Source organism: Oncorhynchus tshawytscha, linkage group LG33 (assembly GCF_018296145.1).
Source record: "Oncorhynchus tshawytscha isolate Ot180627B linkage group LG33, Otsh_v2.0, whole genome shotgun sequence".
NCBI classification, from domain to species: Eukaryota; Metazoa; Chordata; class Actinopteri; order Salmoniformes; family Salmonidae; genus Oncorhynchus; species Oncorhynchus tshawytscha.
The window spans coordinates 35,952,267-35,969,933 of record NC_056461.1 but is presented as its reverse complement, the minus strand read 5'-3'; the positions used below and the strand labels follow the sequence as shown (position 1 = coordinate 35,969,933).

The window sequence follows — 17,667 nt, the reverse complement described above, 5'->3', positions numbered from 1 at the left end:
GTTTCTGTTGAGAGATTACGACGCCTCTGCAAATTCATTTAGTGCGTCACAAAGCCAAACACCAAACAGGAAACAGACGTTAAATCTGAAATTAACATTCCTACAGGACTAAAGAAAAGAGGATCCACAATCATGTTTGTGCATTCATTAGAGCATCACAGGATTCACTGTGCACACTGGAGACATTTGCCATGTTAAATTGCTATGGTCTAGAGCATTGTTTGCAACTCCGGTCCTCAAGTATCCCCAACAGTACTCATTTGTATTGTAACCCTGGACAAGCACACCTGATTCGACTTGTCAACTAATCATCAAGCCCTGAATGAGGAATATTCATCCCGGGCTACAACAAAAATGTGTGCTGTTGGGGGTAATCGAGGAAACACTGGTCCAGAGACTGGGGCACAAGTTCTCCTGAGGTCACCTGATTGGGGTCCATATAGGTCCTGGAAAGCTCAACACAGTAAATAATGACTTTGGTATTCGATGGTCACAAAGGTCTCTGAGCACACAAAACAAAACACTTAGACCTGTTCCTTTTAGTAATTGTAAGACTGGAAAGACGTTTGGGAGACATTGAACAAAACGTGGCTCAACACCAAATGAGGTTGAAGGTGTAAATCTGACTAAAGCACACAAAAAGCCTCTTCCACATAGCATATGTGTTTAGCCCTCTATAACCCGAGGTTCTGGGTGGAGCTGGACCATCCATAAGCATGATTAAAATGTATGTGTGTGTGTTTTCTTTTGGCTTCCCCATATCCGGAGCATGGATCACAAAATAAACAATTTCTTGAATTCAGCCGACGACAAGAAACAGATTCATATTATCTATCCACAACATGAACTTAAACTGTAGGTGATTTAATCAGCAGTAGCAGAGGAGAAACATAAAACTTTTGTCATCAAGTCAGCAATAGCATACCACCCTGCATCCCACTGCTGGCTTGCCTCTGAACTGTATCCCACTGCTGGCTTGCCTCTGAACTGTATCCCACTGCTGGCTTGCATCTGAACTGTATCCCACCGCTGGCTTGCCTCTGAACTGTATCCCACCACTGGCTTGCTTCTGAACTGTATCCCACTCATACCATCATGTGTACATAATCATCCCCAGCTTCCAATTGGCTCATTCATCCCTGTAACTACTCCTCAGGCCGCTGTTGTAAATGAGAATGTGTTCTCAGTCAACTTCCCTGGTAAAATAAATACAAATAAATGACACAGGCATAGACACCACTGACCTAAGTAACTGAGAATACAAGTAATGCCCTAACACACCGACACATATTCAAATGTCAGAGGAACTATATCCACTGTTTTCACTAACTCCACATGCAGGATAATTGTCACGATATTTATGTTTTTGTTTTCATGTGCTAAATGGATCTGTTTTTGACCCAACGTGATTTTTTCAATGCAGATATTTCATAAGTGCAAACTCATGTAACTCTCTCTGAGAGGCATCCCTCAACCCTGGCAGTACTATTTCCCAGTCGAACCGGGAAATTATCTGTGGTCGTGACTTTGTGAACTGAGAAAAACAGTGAATCCACTACTCACAACCATTTAGATTGCAGGATTGCAGATGAAGAAAAGGCATTGGCGGAACAGGCTTGGAGTGAAAGTTCATGCCTCTGACTAAACCTCATCTCACAAAAAGATAAGAATGGAACTAGAGCTGATCCAGCTCAATGGGGATGTTTGGCATGGACAAAATGCCTCAAAGTGAGAAAATAACCCTACTGTACATGCAAAAACAGACATATTGATACCTGTATCTTAAGAGAATAAACTATTTTAAATCTGATATAAAATAGGAATAATAAAATATAATAAAATAGGAATAATGAAATGAAGGTGTGTCCAAATGAAGATTGGACACACCTACTCATTCAAGGGTTTGTCTTTATTTTTACTATTTTCTGCATTGTAGAATATCAACACTACGAAATAACACACATGGAATCATGTAGTAACCAAAAAGGTGTGAAACAAATCAAAATATATTTTACATTTGATATTCTTCAAAGTCGCCACCCTTTGCCTTGATGACAGCTTTGCACATGCTTGGCATTCTCTCAACCAGCTTGATTAGGTAGTTACCTGGAATACATTTCAATCAACAGGTGTGTCTTGTTAAAAGTTCATTTGTGGAATTTCTTTCCTTCTTAATGTGTTTGAGCCAATCAGTTCTATTGTGACAAGGTAGGGGTTGTATACAGAATATGGCAAGAACAGCTCAAATAAGCAAAGAGAAACGACCTCATTAGAGGTCACAAGAGAAACGACCTCAACCATCATTACTTTAAAACATGAAGGTCAGTCAATCCAGAAAATGTCAAGAACTTTGAGCGTTTCTTCAAGTGCAGTCGCAAAAACCATCAAGCGCTATGGTGAAACTGGCTCTCATAAAGATCGCCACAAAAATGGAAGACCCAGAGTTACCTCTGCTACAGAGGATAAGTTAGAGTTACCAATCTCAGAAATTGCAGCTCAAATAAATGCTTCACAGAGTTCAAGTAACAGACACATCAACATCAACTGTTCAGAGGAGACTGCATGACTCAGGCCTTCGTGGTCGAATTGCTGAAAAGAAACCACTACTAAAAGACACCAATAAGAAGAAGAGACTTGCTCGGGCCAAGAAACACGAGCAATGGACATTAGACCGGTGAAAATCTGTCCTTTGGTCTGATGAGTCCAAATTGGAGATTTTTGGTTCCAACCGCTGTGTCTTTGTGATGCAGAGTAGGTGAATGGATGATCTCTGCATGTGTGGTTCCCACCATAGTGTCACGCCCTGACCTTAGAGAGACGTTTTATTTCTCTATTTGGTTAGGTCAGGGTGTGATTAGGGTGGGCATGTTTCCTATGTTTCCTATTTCTTTGTTTTTGGCCAAGTGTGGTTCCCAATCAGAGGCAGCTGTCTATCGTTGTCTCCGATTGGGAATCATATTTAGGTAGCCTTTTTCCCACCTGTGTTTTGTGTGTAGTTATTTTCTGTTTAGTATCTGTTTACCTGACAGAACTGTTCACTTTCGTTTTGTTACTTTGTTCGAGTGTTTTCTTTGATCAATAAAATCATGAACACTTTCCACACTGCGCTTTGGTCCACTCCTTCCTTCCGACGAGCATTACACATAGAGCATGGAGGAGAAGGTGTGATGGTGTGGGGGTGCTTTGCTGGTGACACTGTCTGTGATTAATTTAGAATTCAAAGGACACTTAAACAGCATGGCAACTACATTATTCTGCAGCGATAATGCGATCCCATCTGGTTTCCGTTTAGTGGGACTATCATTTGTTTTTCAACAGGACAATGAACATATCCCAGTCCGTGTGATCAAAACAATCTTGAAGTGTGGATTCCGATTAGTCAGACCAGTGTTGAATGGTTCTAGTCACTGGAACATCCTGTTTGAGTTTCTGCCTATAAGACGGTATATAAGACGGTAGGAGCATCGTGGTCAGGTTTGCCAAAGGGAGGGCGGGGAAGGGCCTTGTATGCATCGCAGACGTTAGAGTAGCAGTGATCGAGTGTATTACTCCCGCGAGTACTGTAATCAATATGCTGATAGAATTCAGGTAGCCTTGTTCTCAATTTGCTTTGATAAAATCCCCAGCTACAATAAATGCAGCCTCAGGATATAAACTCAGCAAAAAAAGAAACATCCTCTCAATGTCAACTGCGTTTATTTTCAGCAAACTTAACATGTGTAAATATTTGTATGAACATAACAAGATTCAACAACTGAGACATAAACTGAACAAGTTCCACAGACATGTGACTAACAGAAATTGAATAATTGGTCCCTGAACAAAGAGGGGGGGTGGTCAAAATCAAAAGTAACAGTCAGTATCTGGTGTGGCCACCAGCTGCATTAAGTACTGCAGTGCATCTCCTCCTCATGGACTGCATCAGATTTGCCAGTTCTTGCTGTGAGATGTTACCCCACTCTTCCACCAAGGCACCTGCAAGTTCCCGCGACTTTCTGAGGGGAATGGCCCTAGTCCTTACCCTCCGATCCAACAGGTCCCAGACGTGCTCAATGGGATTGAGACACAATGGGATCGTTGGCCATGGCAGAACACTGACATTCCTGTCTTGCAGGAAATCACGCACAGAACGAGCAGTATGGCTGGTGGCATTGTCATGCTGGAGGGTCATGTCAGGATGACCCTGCAGGAAGGGTACCACATGAGGGAGGAGGATGTCGTCCCTGTAATGCACAGCGTTGAGATTGCCTGCAATGACAACAAGCTCAGTCTGATGATGCTGTGAAACACCGCTCCAGACCATGACGGACCCTCCACCTCCAAATCGATCCCGCTCCAGAGTACAGGCCTCGGTGTAACGCTCATTCCTTTGACGATAAACGCGAATCCAACCATCACCCCTGGTGAGACAAAACCGTGACTGGTCAGTGAAGAGCACTTTTTGTCAGTCCTGTCTGGTCCAGCGACGGTGGATTTGTGCCCATAGTCGACGTTGTTACCGGTGATATCTGATGAGGACCTGCCTTACAACAGGCCTACAAGCCCTCAGCCCAGCCTCTCTTAGCATATTACGGACAGTCTGAGCACTGATGGAAGGACTGTGCATTCCTGGTGTAACTTGGGCAGTTGTTGTTGCTATCCTGTACCTGTCCCGCAGGTGTGATGTTTGGATGTACCGATCCTGTGCAGGTGTTGTTACATGTGGTCTGCCACTGCGAGGACGATCAGCTGTCCGTTCTGTCTCCCTGTAGCGCTGTCTTAGGCTTCTCACAGTACGGACATTGCAATTTATTTCCCTGGCCACCTCTGCAGTCCTCATGCCTCCTTGCAGCATGCCTAAGGCACGTTCACGCAGATGAGCAGGGATCCTGGGCATCTTTCTTTTGGTGCTTTTCAGAGTCAGTAGAAAGGCCTCTTTAGTGTCCTAAGTTTTCATAACTGTGACCTTAATTGCCTACCATCTGTAAGAATTATCTTGGGAGGTAATATGGCCGGCATTTGATTGTAAGGAATTCTATGTCGGGTGATCAAAAGGACTTGACTTTCCTGTATGTTGTTATGATTACACCATGAGTCATTAATCATGAAGCATACACCCCCGCCCTTCCTCTTCCCAGAGAGGTGTTTATCTCTGTCAGTGCAATGCATGGAGAAGCCCGGTGGCTGAACCGATTCCGACAACATATCCAGAGAGAGCCATGTTTCCGTGAAACATAGAATGTTACAATCTCTGATGTCTCTCTGGAAGGCAACTCTTGCTCGATTTTCGTCTACAAGAGACTGGTCATTAGCGAGTAGTATACTCGGGAGCTGTGGGCGATGTGCACGTCTACGAAGCCTGACCAGGAGGCCGCTCTGTCTGCCCCTTCTGCGGTGCCGTTGTTTTGGGTCAGCTTCTGGGATTAGATCCATTGTCCTGGGTGGTGGTCCAAACAGAGGATCCTCTTTGGGAAAGTCGTATTCCTGGTCGTAATGTTGGTAAGTTGACGTCACTCTTATATCCAATAGTTCTTCCCAGCTGTATGTAATAAGACTTAAGATTTCCTGGGATAACAATGTAAGAAATAATACATAAAAAAACAAAATCCTGCATTGTTTCTATTGACTCGAAGGGAGGCGACCATCTCTGTCGGAGCCATTGTTTAGAAGGTTAGATTAGTATGGATGTGTTCACTGAGTTGCTGTCTGCAATTATTCTCTTTCACACCAGGCATCTAGGATGGGTAGATAATAGATCACATCAAAACACAACAGATCGTATTTACCACCCGTAACCCTTTAAAATGAGACCATAAATAGTCAAAATGCAAAAATAGAAATGGCTACATAACAAAGAAAGCTCCAAACATCTTTCTCTCAGAATTAAAATACATTCTTCAATCATCATTTCCAGTGCCAAGCCCCACAAGAAGGGATAGCAGTGGAACTGGATTCCCGTAACAGGTGGTAATAAAAATAGAACCACTAACTCAACATCAGAATTGATCTCATCCACAGGATTATGTATATGGTCTAAACATCTCAGGTCTCCTGTCGTTTTCAAGACAACTCGGCACCTCTGAAATTTCCGACTTGGAAACTAGTTGTAGCAAAATGTACCCAGAGTTTCCCACTTTGAAAATATCAGAATCAACCAATAGGAAGCTCTGTGCAAAACAAAAACTTCAGTTTTCCGAGTTGTCTTGAAAGCACCATCCATCCTCCATTATTTTTTCATTCTCCATAATACAGTATCACTAGGGAACCTACATCGAGTATGAGGCAAAACATACACACTAATACATTGCACTAATGAAAACCACAAATACAGTGCACATGCACATGTTTCCTCATGGGATTATTAACAGCAACTCACATTGTTGTCATTTAAATGTGTATTTCCTCCTGCTTTTTGTGTCTGAAGCTGGGCACCCTTCCAAAATAGGCATGGTCTAAATGGTTCTTCCCTGTGCAAGGTTTAATCAAATAAATACAAATAAAATACATTTTCTCTGGGCAAAGACACACTACTTTGGATGGGCAACTTGCAGTTACAATGTTGTTGCGGTACAATAACACTCAGGTCTCAGGTATACCCTAATCTCAATGTCTTACGCAAACCATGTTCATATAGTCACATCTTAATAAGACAGGTCTGTTGGTACTGTAAACCTTATATCATTACCATGAGAACACTATCATAAAGACCATTTAGAACATTAGACTTACACACAGGTTGACATTAAACAGGTGTGTTATCGATGGCATCAGCAACTGAACACAACACTGTTGTTATATACCACAAACATTAACAAGTAAACATGTAGCTAGAACCACTATAGGCTCAGGATATAATCAGTCAGTGGCTGAGGTCATGACTATTTAGTTATTTGGCAACATGACTTTTTCCATGGTTTTGACAAAACAGACACTATTCCATAATATGTACAACTTTCTCAGTAGACAGAATAGTATTATCACTCACCTGAGTGCTGCTGTCAGCAGTGAGCAAGAAACTGGTGGTCTTAACAGATCATCACCCTTCGCTCTTGGGAATGGCAGGCAGGTTTTCTTCCTAAATGGATCTGGTGCAAGACAAGACAATTCCATCAATTCTAAGAACTTATTTGATAGAGATACACAAAATGTCACTACTTACCATTCATAACGGAGTACACACAAATACCCTATATGAAGTTGACTATCGTTCTCCAAATCAACTCTTGAAGTATAATGTATTGATTTATCAAAGGTATTGCACCATTTACACAACCCAACTGACCTCCTCCCAATGAGACAAATATTATTGGTTAGCTTCTTTGTTAAACATCCTCGATCATTAGAGTGGTAGCTTATTTGCAGAATGAATATTGTCAAGGCATAAAGTAATGCTTCATCCATATCCATAATACTCACTTGCTGCCCAATATCATCTGCCTCCTATCCTTCTTCGACTCCTCCGTATACAATGTGTCACGGCAAAACACTGTAGCCTGTCACTTCCAAAGAACACTATCAATGGTGCTCCGTAGGCTACGCTGATGCGCTGGATTTTGGATACGTCGCTCTCCTTTCCTAGGCGTTTTTCAGGAATAGGCTTAACAGGCAGGTGTCGTTGCTAACTTGGAATTAATAGAGAGGCTATGATCGGTCCTTGTTATTTTATTCGTACTAAATGTATTGTATTCAGAATATCTGTTTTGATTTTTCTAAAAATCTAAATTGGTATTAGTAGCCTATCTGTGAACAAGGCAATGAGAGGTTGTTGAAGCGGAATTAATTAGTCTAATTATTGACACAGTGCTGGATCGTTTAAGGATCCTCGCTCCTCTTTGATCGGCCATTTACTCTCCAGAAGAACCAAATGCTGTTTGTCTACACTAAATTAACCGAAGAACAAACCGCTTTGGCAGAATGTTTCGCAATCAACCAAAAATCTGTTTGAAAATGCTGTTTCTCAGAGCCTATTCGAAGAGGCGGGAATGAGTGACGAAGATGTACTAAAAAGACGCAAACCCAACACTCACTTCAGCATCAGTAGAGCATGGAAGCGAAAGCGATGCAAATGGGGAATAAAGTGATGGATAGGCAGGCATAAGGATATATGCAAATGGGGAATAAAGTGATGGATAGGCAGGCATAAGGATATATGCAAATGGGGAATAAAGTGATGGATAGGCAGGTATAAGGATATATGCAAATGCAGCCCTGTCTTATTTCGTTTATCTGTTGACAGGTTTTGGCACAAGGTAGAAACAATGCGCGAGAAGGAACAGCAGCTTCTAGCAGCTTGGACTGCAGGGCAAGGGGAGGGGACGTCTATACAGAACAAAAATATAAACGCGGCATGCATTCATTTCAACGATTTTACTGAGTTACAGTTCATAAGGAACTCAGTGAATTGAAATAAATGGGTTCACATGGGTAGGGGCGCAGCAATGGGAGGGCTTGGGAGGGCATAGGCCCACCCACTTGGGAGCCAGGCTCACCCACTGGGAAGCCAGATCAGCTAATCAGGATGAGTTTTTCCACACAAAAGGGCATTATTACAGACACAAATATTGCTCAGTTTCATCCGCCATCCTGGTGGCTGGTCTCAGACAATCCTGCAGGTGAAGATACAGGATGTGAGGTCCTGGGCTGGCATGGTTACACGTGGTCTGCGGTCGTGAGACCAATTGGACGTACTTCCAAATTCTCTAAAACAATCTTGGAGACGGCTTATGGTAGAGAAATTAACATTAAATTATCTTGCAACAGCTCTGGTGGACATTCCAGTAGTCAGCATGCCAATTGTACGCTCCCTCAAAACTTGAGACATTTGTGGCATTGTGTTGTGTGACTAAACTACACATTTTAGAGTGGCCTTTTATTGTCCCCAGCACAACGTGCACCTATGTAGTGATCATTCTGTTTAATCAGTTTCTTGATATGCCACACCTGTCAGGTGGATGTATTATCTTCGCAAAGAACAAAATCTCACTAACAGGGATGTAAACAAACTTGCGCACAAAATTTGAGACATTTTTGTGCATATGGAACATTTCTGTGATCTTTCATTTCAGCTCATGAAACCCACACTTTACATGTTGCATTTATATGTGTTCAGTATAGAAACGCACAGCTCGCCATCAACAGTGTCTGCGTATGAAGGGCCGACAGAAATGATTGGAATTATAGGATTTTCTCAATAAAAAATAAAAACATAACGTGTAGTTATGGATGTTAACATAATACTGCTTATTTGCTTCATGCATAGCCTACGATGTTGGCAATTAACAACACTAATTAAGACTAATCCAGTCCATTAAAACATTGTAACCTACTATCCATTCATCTTACTTACTGTTATAGCCAGATGTTACATAGGGGAACGTAAAGTGGAGTGCCACTGTATACCAATGGGCAATTAAATAGATGTACGCTACCAGTCTAAAGTTTTAGAACACCTACTTATTCAAGGGTTTTTCTTTATTTTTACTATTTTCTACATTGTACAACAATAATGAAGACATCAAAACTACGAAATAACACATATGGAATCATGTAGTAACCAAAAAAGTGTTTTATATTTGAGATTCTTCAAATAGCCACCCTTTGCCTAGATGACAGCTTTGCACACTCTTGGCATTCTCTAAACCAGCTTCATGAGGTTTGCTTGCGACTCTACGTCTTACAAGAACGTGCTCACTGGCCAAGCACACGCACTGTCGTGGATGCAAGGTCTGATCCCACTTCTGACACCAATGTAATGAAACAGGCAGGGAGCAGGTCTTGAACCATCGACCTTCTAGTCCGAACTCCAGCGCGCTATCGACTGTGCCGCAAAAGCATGCTCGAGCTGCAGAGTCAATATCCACGCTTATAAACCCAGGGTCGTTACAATATTTTCTATTTGAGAGTCTTAAAATTGCCACCCTTTGCCTTGATGACAGCTTTGCACACTCTTGGCATTCTCTCAACCAGCTTCATGAAGTAGTCACCTGTAAGGCATTATAATTAACAGGTGTGCCTTGTTAAAAGTTAATTTGTGGAATGTCTTTCCTTCTTATTGCATTTGAGCCAGTCAGTTGTGTTGTGACAAGGTAGGGGGTATACAGAAGACAGCCCTATTTGGTAAAATAAAGTCCATATTATGGCAAGAACAGCTCAAATAAGCAAAGAGAAACAATAGTCCATCATTACTTCAAGACATGAAGATCAGTCAATATGGAACATTTCTAGAAGTTTCTTCAAGTGCAGTTGCAAAAACCATCAAGCGCTATGATGAAACTGGCTTCCATGAGTACCGCCACAGGAATGGAAGACCCATAGTTACCTCTGCTGCAGAGGATAAGTTCATTAGAGTTACCAGCCTCAGAAATTGCAGCCGAAATAAATGCTTCACAGAGTTCAAGTAACAGACACATCTCAACATCAACTGTTCAGAGGAGACTGTGTGAATCAGGCCTTCATGGTCGAACTGCTGCAAAGAACCCACTACTAAAGGACACCAATAAGAAGAGACTTGCTTGGGCCAAGAAACCTGAGCAATAGACATTAGACCTGTGGAAATCTGTCCTTTGGTCTGGAGTCCAAAGTGGAGATTTTTGGTTCCAACTGCTGTGTCTTTGTGAGATCTCACATGATCTCCACATGTGTATTTCCCACCGTAAAGCATGGAGGAGGAGGTGTTATGCTGTGGGGGTGCTTTGCTGGTGACACTGTCTGTGATTAATTAAGAATTTAAAGCAAACTTAACCAGCATGGCTACAACAGCATTCTGCAGTAATACACCATCCCATCTGGTTTGGGCTTAGTGTGACAATCATTTGTTTTTCAACAGGACAATGACCCAACACACCTCCAGGGTGTGTAAGGGCTATTTTACCAGGAAGGAGAGTGATGGAGTGCTGCATCAGATGACCTGGCCTTCACAATCCCCCAACCTCAACCAAATTGAGATGGTTTGGGATGAGTCGGACCTCAGAGTGAAGGAAAAGCAGCCAATAAGTGCTCAGCATATGTGGGTTCCCCTTCAAGACTGTTGAAAAAGCATTCCAGGTGAAGCTGGTTGAGAGAATGCCAAGAGTGTACCAGCTGTCATCAAGGCAAATGGTGGCTATTTGAAGAATCTCAAATGTAAAATATATTTTTATTTGTTTAACACTTTTTTGGTTGCTACATGATTCCATATGTGTTATTTCATAGTTGTAATGTCTTCAATATTATTCTGCAATGTAGAAAATAGTACAAACAATTCAGAAAAACCCTTGAATGAGTAGGTGTTCTAAAACTTTTGACCGGTAGAGTATTTTGTTGAAAATAGATTATAATGGAAAAGCAACTCATTTGGGGAATTATGCCACCACCTTCAAAAACTAAATGTAACCAAAATAACCTTTGGATGCAACCCTTGATTGTAACTCCCAGCCTCTGTGCCTGTGAAGGTGGTACCCAAAGAGCTGCTGAACCCGGAGAGGGCTCAGCTGCAAGTTGGGGGCTTAGTATCAGGGTTTGGCTCTGGAGTTGGCACTGCTTCTGCCTAAAGGCGTGGTGTCCAGGGCACCCAGGCCAGGGAGGGAGGAGGTGGCAGCAAAGGTGGCTGATGCTTCACGGCCTCCACATGGACCTGATTGTCAGGCATCAGAGTCCTGTAAGAGACAGATCCAGTGGCTTCTTCCCCTACTGCAGGTACCCACATAGGGCCTCCAAAGTAGCTCCTCATGTCAAACCAAATCAAAATCAAACCAAATTGTATTTGTCACATGCAGCGAATACAACAGGTGCTTACTTACAAGCCCTTAACCAACAATGCAGTGAAGAAAATAAAGTTTATTAAATGAGCTAAAGTAAAAAATATATATTTTTAAAGTAACACAATAAAATACCAATAACGAGGCTATATACAGGGGGTACCGGTACCATGTCAATGTGTGGGGGTACAGGTTAGTTGAGGTAATTTGTCCATGTAGTTAGGGGTAATGTGACTATGGATAGATAATAAACAGCGAGTAGCAGCACTGTAAAAATAAAGGGGGGAGGGGGTATTTGATGAATTGTTCAGCAGTCTTATGGCTTAGGGGTAGAAGCTGCTGAGGAGCCTTTTGGACCTAGAATTGGCGCTCTGGTACTGCTTGCCGTGCGGTAACAGAGAGAACAGTCAATGACTTGGGTGACTAGAGTCTTTAACAATTTTTTGGGCCTTCCTCTGGCACAGACTAGTCGGGTACAAAATGCCTTAAATGACCATGGCTCCAGTCTGCAACATCCTCCTGCTTTGCAAAGTCCAGGTGCAGCCAGTCTAATGCAGATGTCAATCGCCTGTTAATTAACAGCTTGGCTGGGCTCTTCCCAGTAGAGGCCGTGGGCGTAACATGCTGAGACAGCAAGAACCTTGACAGTCAGGTCTGCCAGTCACCCACCGAGATCCTAGACAGAGCCTCCTTGGTTGTCTGAACCATGCATTCAGCTTGGCCATTGGAGGATGGATGATATGGGGCTGTGGTGACGTGTCTGATTCCGTTCACTCTTTAAACTCAGCAGAAGTGAAGGCAGATCCATTGTCTGACAACCCATGTTTATCACAGCAGCAGAGGACATGAAGCTAACCATGGCTACTTCCAGTGGGAATCCACTACAATGTCATAAGCCTTTCCTTTGAACAGCCCAGCAAAGTCTACATTAAGACAAGACCATTTCTTTGTTGTCCACTCCCATGGGTGCAAGGCGGCCTTTGCTTGGAGCATTGCCTGACAGCTGCACACCACAGCCTCAATTTCCATGTCAATCCCAGGCCACCACACATAGCTCCATGCCAATGCCCTCATCCTCACTATTCCAGGATGTATATCATTCAGGATGTATATCATTTAGCATGGAAAGGAGCCCCTCCCTCGCCAGGCCAGGAACCACCACCTGGCTACCCCACAACATGCAGTTCTTGTGAACCAACAGGTCATTTCGGCGAGACCAGTAGGGCCCAAACTGGCAGCCAGGAACCTCGTAGGCCCATCCATGCAGCACCCAGCAAAGCACCAATAACATGACATGATCCTTAAAGGTCAGTGCGGCTATCCTAGAAACTTGGAGAAGGGCATCAAGCACCACCTCCAAACTGCATCACTTCTCAGGGGGGTGGTGGCTCAGACAAAGAGGTAGTGAGTGGTGCAGCAAAAATCCACTTCTCTCTCTGCAGTCGTAGCCCTGCTTCTACAAAGTGCCTCAGCACTTCCCTCAGCCAAGAGTTCTGCTCTTTCAGAGTTTGGCCTGTTATCAGTATGTCATCAAGATACATCTGGACCCCTGTGATGCCCGATAGCAAGGTGTCCATGTAGCGCTGAAAAATGGCCACTGCTGTGGTCACTACAAATTGGAGGCCCCCCCTGCCAGAGTCGCAAACAGATCAGCTACCGTAGGCATGGGGTAAACATCAGGGACATACTGTAGCTAGCTAGCAGACGACGATAGCTACTGTCATAAACCACCATGCGTAACATGACCTATTCAGTCATACACATGCTGTCTACTGTCTCTCTCTCTGGATGCATTGCTGCTCATGTGTTTCCTTGTGTCCACTTTACTCACCCCTTTCTTTCTGTTTGTCTTTCTTGTTTTCTTTCTGTTTGTCTTGCAGGGACATGAATCGGAGAAAGGCAGAACCCGTCTGATGAAAGCAGCCAGAGCGGGACACCTGTGTACTGTACAGTTCCTAATCAGCAAAGGTGTGCATCTGCTCCCTCCCTTTAAAACACCACACAAAACCACACAGGAGACATTTGACACATTGCATTAGTGATCTAATGTTTACACTCCTGTTGACAAAGAGTGATGGTAAACAGGAAATGTAATTATAGGGGAAAAGCAGCCAGAGCAGTGTTTTTTATTGTTCCTCTTATCCACACACGGGTGGACATGGTATGCTTCCTGTTAGAGGCTGGGGCTGACGAGATGCACACAGCACTCATGGAGGATTGTATGGTGAGTACTTACATAGACACACACTGGCTGCTGTTGGACAGTGGCGCAAAGGTCAACATACAGTGGGGCAAAAAAGTATTTAGTCAGCCACCAATTGTGCAGGTTCTCCCACTTAAAAAGATGAGAGAGGCCTGTAATTTTCATCATAGGTACACTTCAACTATGACAGACAAAATGAGAAAAAAAATCCAGAAAATCACATTGTAGGATTTTCTATGAATTTATTTGCAAATTATGGTGGAAAATAAAAATAACGACAACAATGGGAGGCCTGATCCCCGACAACAATGAGACAGCCTATAGCGAGGAGGTCAGAGACCTTGCAGTGTGTTCCCAGGAAAACAACCTCTCCCTCAATGTGAGCTAGGCAAAGGAGCTGATCGTGGACCTCAGGAAAAGGAGGGCCGAACAGGCCCCCAATAACATCTACGGGGCTGAAGTGGAGCGGGTCGAGAGCTTCAAGTTCCTTGGTGTCCACATCACCAACAAACTATCATGGTCCAAACACACCAAGACAGTTGTGAAGAGGGCACGACAACACATTTTCCCCCTCAAGAGACTGAAAAGATCTGGCATGGGTCCCCAGATCCTCAAAAAGTTCTACAGCTGCACCATCGAGAGCATCTTGACCTGTTGGATCACCGCCTGGTATGGCAACTGCTCGGCATCTGACCATAAGACGCTACAGAGGGTAGTGCGTACGGCCCAGTACATCACTGGGGCCAAGCTTCCTGACATCCAGGACCTATATTCTAGGGGGTGTCAGAACCGATATACTAGGCGGTTCTCTCTGCTACCGCACGGCAAGCGGTACCAAGTCTAGGACCAAAAGGCTCCTTAACAGCTTCTACTGGGTTAGAAGCTATTTAGTCATTGTTAACCACTGCTAGCAGCTTTTACCTTCAGCATAGATACCAGCCCCCTTTTTTTTGCCTGGATAATACTCACCAGCCTACCAGTATTGGACTGTCTCTCCACCACAACGCCGGATTCCTGCCGTAATCCTTGGACCATTACTCCTGATCTTCACAGCTAGCTAGCACCCACCGAGTTACCCAGTACCGAAGCTATCCCCGGACTCCACCCAAACAAGCCTAAAACCCACTACTCCACCGGCTCCTTGCCGTAAGCTCTGGACCTTGGCACTGGATCACCGCTGCTACTGAGTGGCTATAGTGGCTAACGTCCCTGCCACGAAGCTAGCACCAGTTACCTGTGAGCCAGGCGCATCTCCCGGCTAGAAAACTAAATTACTACAACACTCTTTCACCATCTGGCTTGGATCCTTTGTCGACACGGCGCCCCCCACACCACCATGACTGGTCTGCCGATGAATACTCCATCCGCTGTGCCTTCAACCGGCCTCCGTTGGACGTTGGAGCAGTCGCTTCTACTAGCCCCGGGCTTCTAACTTTAAACGCTGTGTCGCCGCGTGCTAGCGTAGTAGAGACTACTCCGCGGTTTCCCTGTTCCATTTATTGCTGCCCCCTGGACCCTATGATCACTTGGCTACATAGCTGATGCCTGCTGGACTGTTCATTAATCACGGTACTCCATTTTGTTTTATTTTGTTTATCTGTCGGCCCCAGCCGCGAACTCAGGCTCTGTGTGTAGTTAACCGACCCTCTCTGCCCATTCATCGCCATTTTACCTGTTGTTGTTGTTTTAGCTGATTAGCTGTTGTCTTACCAGTTGTTGTCTTACCTAGCTCTCCCAATCAACACCTGTGATTACTTTATGCCTCGCTGTAGGTCTCTCTCAAATGTCAATATGCCTTGTATACTGTTGTTTAGGTTAGTTATCATTGTTTTAGTTTACAATGGAGCCCCCAGTTCCACTCATCATACCTCTGAAACCTCCTTTGTCCCACCTCGAACACATGCGGTGACCTCACCCAGCATAACCAGCATGTCCAGAGATACAACCTCTCTTATCGTCACTCAGTACCTGGGCATCCCTCCGCTGTACCAGCACCCCACCATGCCCTGAATCTATTCTCCCACGCCCAGAAATCTGAACCCACCATTCTTTGTCCCCAACGCTCTAGGCGACAAGTTTTGATAGCCTTTAGCCGTACCTTCATCCTACTCCTCCTCTGTTCCTCGGGTGATGTGGCAGTAAACCCAGGCCCTCATTTGTTGAATTCTGTGATCGAAAAAGCGTTGGTTTCATGCATGTTAACATCAGAAGCCTCCTCCCTAAGTTTATTTTACTCACTGCTTTAGCACACTCCGCCAACCCTGATGTCCTTTCCATGTCTGAATCCTGGCTGAGGAAGGCCACCAAAAATTCTGAGATTTCCATACCCAACTACAACATTTTCCGTCAAGATAGAACTGCCAAAGGGGGAGGAGTTGCAATCTACTGCAGAGATAGCCTGCAAAGTTCTGTCATACTTTCCAGGTCTATGCCCAAACAGTTCGAACTTCTAATATTAAAAATTAATGAAGCTGTGCCCTGGACACCATTTCTGGATAGATCGCCCCCCATCTAGCTTCAGAGTTCGTTCTGTTAGGTGACCTAAACTGGGATATGCTTAACACCCTACAATCTAAGCTAGATGCCCTCAATCTCACACAAACATCCAAGGAACCCACCAGTTACAACCCTAAATCCGTAAACATGGGCACCCTCAAAGACATTATCCTGACCAACTTGCCCTCCAAATACACCTTCGCTGTTTTCAATCAGGATCTCAGCGATCACTGCCTCATTGCCTGTATCCGCTATGGGTCCGTGGTCAAACGACCACCCCTCATCACTGTCAAACTCTCCCTAAAACACTTCTGCGAGCAGGCCTTTCTAATCGACCTGGAAGGATATTGACCTCATCCTGTCAGTCGAGGATGCCTGGTCATTCTTTAAAAGTAATTTCCTCACCATCTTAGATAAGTATGCCCCTTTCAAAAAATGCAGAACTAAGAACATATATATATAGCCCTTGGTTCACTCCAGACCTGACTGCCTTTGACCAGCACAAAAACATCCTGTGGCGGACTGCAATAGCATCGAATAGTCCCCGCGATATGCAACTGTTCAGGGAAGTCAGGAACCAATATACGCAGTCAGTCAGAAAAGCAAAGGTTGGCTTTTTCAAGCAGAAATTTGTATCCTGTAGCTCTAACTCCCAAAAGTTTTGGGACACTGTAAAGTCCATGGAGAACAAGAGCACCTCCCAGCTGCCCACTGCACTGAGGCTAGGTAACACGTTCACCACCGATAAATCCATGATAATCGAACATTTCAATAGGCATTTCTCAGCGGCTGGCCATGCCTTCCTCCTGGCTACCCCAATCCCGGAGAACAGCTCCGCTCCCCCTGCAGCTACTCGCCCAAGCCTCCCCAGCTTCTCCTTCACCCAAATCCAGATAGCAAATGTTCTGAAAGAGCTGCAAAACCTGGACCCGTACAAATCAGCTGGGCTAAACAATCTGGACCCTCTCTTTCTAAAACTATCCGCCGCCATTGTTGCAACCCCTATTACCCAGCCTGTTCAACTTCTCTTTCGTATCGTCCGAGATCCCTAAAGATTGGAAAGCTGCTGCGGTCATCCCCCTCTTCAAAGGGGGTGACACCCTAGACCCAAACTGTTACAGACCTATATCCATCCTGCCCTGCCTATCTAAAGTCTTTGAAAGCCAAGTTAATAAACAGATCACTGACCATTTCGAATCCCACCGTACATTCTCCGCTGTGCAATCCGGTTTCCGAGCCGGTCACAGGTGCACT

At 44.3% G+C, this 17,667-nt stretch overlaps 1 protein-coding gene across 1 annotated transcript in view; it reads right to left on the bottom strand.

Annotated features, from left to right (window-relative positions):
* The window catches only part of LOC112231337 (sodium/calcium exchanger 1), a 71,709-nt gene extending 63,550 nt beyond the window's left edge, over positions 1-8,159 (bottom strand). The window contains exons 1-2 of the mRNA XM_024398039.2: positions 7,396-8,159; positions 6,965-7,064 (exon numbers count right to left, since the gene is read on the bottom strand). The gene's annotated coding sequence lies outside the window, so the exon portion shown is untranslated. The remainder of the gene's footprint in view (positions 1-6,964; positions 7,065-7,395) is intronic.
* Between the last annotated feature and the right edge of the window lie 9,508 nt (positions 8,160-17,667).